Genomic DNA, 3,804 nt, shown 5'->3' with positions numbered 1-3,804 from the left:
GACTAAAGCTTCTTCCAGAACAAGATTGTTCATTTGGTAAGGAAGTAATGCTGGATGGGTGTGCATACCATCAGAGAGTTGTACTCGGTATTTGACATTTGTAGAATGAGGTTGTTGAATGGAATGTATTGCCGTAACTTGTAAAGAAGGGTCAACAAGAGACATGCCTGCAAGGATGTTTGCTATGGCATTTGTAGTTAATGTTGCCATCATTCAAATCAAATCAAACTAAGTGGAAGTTATCGGCCTGTGAAGAAGTTGAAAATATGACAATTAGGTTGTGACAAATAAATTGTGGTCAACATGTAGTTGAAATTGAGTGGGAATAGCATGTTTGTTTATATAAATTGAAATATGCTAATTTTCTTTTTTCTACAAATTTAGTTTTCAAAAAAGAAGTCTTAAAAGTAGCATTCAAGTTGAGATTGATTTGTTTGAAAAAAATAAGTGTTTTAACGGTTGTTGAATTTATCCACCAATGTTTACTTTTTTTTTTAACTATCTTTTAAAACTATTTCTAGTTAAAACCTGGAGAGTATATAATGAGTTTTATACATCTCATTAAACATTGAAACAAACTTGTAACAAATATTTTGTAAAGTATTCCTTGTGATACAACTCATCTAGGCTATCTGTAAACTATTTAGTTCAAAAAATAAAGTTCTAAGATACATCAATATGAATTGGTTATGTAAAAAATATCTTTCTAAATTTGATGAGTGTTTGAAGCTCAAAGAATCATATTATATAAGACAATTTACATTGATGGATTAGGCATGTCACATAATACACAAATAAAAGTTTATTTATTTACTTATCTTGATAATTTACATTGATAGAATACGTAGATCACATAATACCAAAAGAGAAGTTTGTTTAGTAACTTTTTAGTATCTCTACTGATAGTTGTAGCTGAAATATAAGTGTACGGTGATTACATTGTAAGAAGCTAAAATAGCTAATCACATATTTTTTAAGTATGCCTCATATGCATCAATGAAAAAGGAGGCAGAGGAGTCTTTATCACTTGAATAGTGTCGGTGACAGTATGTCTCATTTAGGAAAGTGAATAGCCCATCTAATTGAGTGTAACTGGCTTGGAATGTTGACAACGTCTCCTGAAGTTTTTCAATATCCAATTCTTCCACAAGAGGCATTGATTGACATGTATGTTCGAATTTATGTAAAATATCATGACAGCTACTGGACACAATTGAAGCCAGATTTTGGACATCAGTTGCAAGACACTCTGGTTTATTCACAGAAAAACATGATTCTGCTGGCATGGTTGTGATATCCATTGGCAATAAAGGGCTTTCAATACTTTTAGTTGTATCTCCAGCAGACAGTTTAATGATATCATCACAGTTTGTATCTTTGACCATTTCCTGATAGGAGTAAATTTGAAGAATGTATAAGTATGAAATACATAAATAAAATAAGGATGGGGTAACTATACTTTGTGTAAAACGAAACATAATGAAATGTTTAAATATGAGTGTCCATGTTATTAAACTATAAAAAGTAAAAATTGAAATTCGAAATTATTTTTTAAAATGGAAATAACTATTTCAAATATAAATAAGTGAAGAATATAATTTCTATCTATTCAAATGTTGATGTGCAATAGTTATGCTGAACAGGTGTGGAAAGACAGTAAGGAAAGAATTGATCTATTTTTCAAATAAAGTTGTGTATCACATAAGGTGTATTGGTAGGATATTTAGTGAATGATGTTATTTATGCAATAAGAGTCTCAATGGTAGGATATTTAGTGAATGATGTTATTTATTGAAGCCTCCATCCACATGATCTTAAGAAAGAAAGAAAGAAAAATCTCAAAAAAACAAACACACTTTTAGATTAACATATACCCAACAAAAAAATAACTCTTAGGAAATCTCATTCATCGAGAAATTACAAATATATGTAGTAGAGAGATAGAGCAAGATGGAGATAAAGAAAGAGATAGAGATAGATACATCCACAATTCAAATATTGTAATCAAGATTAACAATAGTAGATAGATCACATTAGAATATATATAATACAATTATATTTAATACAATATATTCTAATATATTTATGAAAATAATTTTTTTTTTTTTTAATAATATATTTATGTATTATATATATTCTAATATAATTATGAAAATATTTTTTTTTTAATATTATATTTATGTATTAAATATAATTTAAAAAAAAAAAAAAATTTAAAAATAAAAAAATAAAAATATAATTAACTATTTATAAATATATATATATATATTTAAAAAATAAATAAATAAAAACTATAATTAACTATTTATAAATTATATTTATTATTTGTATATATGTTATAATTAAACATTAATAAAATTAAACAACAAAAATATTTTAAATATATAATTTTATGATCTTATATAAAATATATACTAAATATAATAAATTTCTAATATAAATTTTATATAAACTAAATATATGATTGAGTGAATGATTAAATTAAATTTGATAATTTACAATAAAAATTTAAGTAAATAACAAATATATTGATAATTACTTTATGTACAAATATTAAAAATGATACGTTAGTTTGGAAAACATAAACAAGGCACGTATTTGCCTTACACATTCCATGTGCCCAGTATCGTGGCACTAATTTGGTCTTCTTTTGAAGCTCGTTGGCTTTGTTTGGAAGGCATAAAAATAGATTTCTTCTAAGCAATCTGCTTCTATTTACTGCCTGCAACCATTTATCATTTTTCTTTTGTGTACAAAGTTACGTTTTGGTTCTCTAGTTCTATTGCCCATGATTTGAAAATTTTTATTGCTAGTGATTTGAAAATTGTCATTGTCTATGATTTGAAAAGGCACAGGCAGAGCAAAAGGAAGCCACAAAATTCTTGTTTAAGGTAATTCTTGTTGCAAGAAATTAGGAAAATATTACCAAACAAGACTACAATATTTTTTTTTATATTCACTATCGTGGAATCTGGAGGTGTCCTTGCCGAAGCAAGAGTAATCCCCCAGTGTGTACAACCCACTCACAAGGTAGCAACACACAGAGAGTTAACACAGCCGGGGAGCATACCCACGATCCACGACCGGGTGAGCTAGGGCCGAAGCCCAGACTACAATATTTTCACTTCCAGTGAAACGTTTATTACTGGAGGCGTGAAACGTTTATTACTGGAGGCTTATTGGTTATATCCTATAACCAATAAAAAAAATAAAAGACTACTGACTTATTGGTTATATTGTTTGAGGTAATTCTTTTTGCTATGTTAAAAGACTACTGATTTATTAATTGAATATATTAAAAATAAAAAAAATAATATATATATAATTTAAAAGATATTAAAAAAAAATAAAAATTAAGAACACCGGCAACCAGGGAGAAAACGGCGGCAACGGCAAGCCCAATAAAACACGGCAGAAGCAAAAAAATGCAAATGCGGGGGCCCCACCGTATCCAGAGATTAGATTGCATTGCAGAGGATAGGCGATCTAGCCAGCCTTGCCACCCACAATAACATTAAATTAAATTACGTACGCCTAAAATCGTTTTCAACCTAAATTAGATTTCGCAGATCTCTCTGGATCGCACTTCTCACCCACAATTAAATCAAGCGCCGCCGAAATTAATTACGGAGATTGGTTGGTCTAAATAGATTTTTTGGGGATCTGAATTGTAAGATAAGTGTTGCGTGATCATGATGTAAACAAGTGATAGGTTGGTGTACAAGTATGGCAATCAATCATACTACTTCAGAGCTTTATGTACTAGTTTTGAAGTTTTTTTTTAAGTATTGTTTTATTATTATT

This window comes from Cryptomeria japonica, unplaced genomic scaffold (assembly GCF_030272615.1).
Source record: "Cryptomeria japonica unplaced genomic scaffold, Sugi_1.0 HiC_scaffold_1296, whole genome shotgun sequence".
NCBI classification, from domain to species: Eukaryota; Viridiplantae; Streptophyta; class Pinopsida; order Cupressales; family Cupressaceae; genus Cryptomeria; species Cryptomeria japonica.
The sequence above is the reverse complement of the archived record's forward strand: the minus strand, read 5'-3'. Positions refer to the sequence as shown.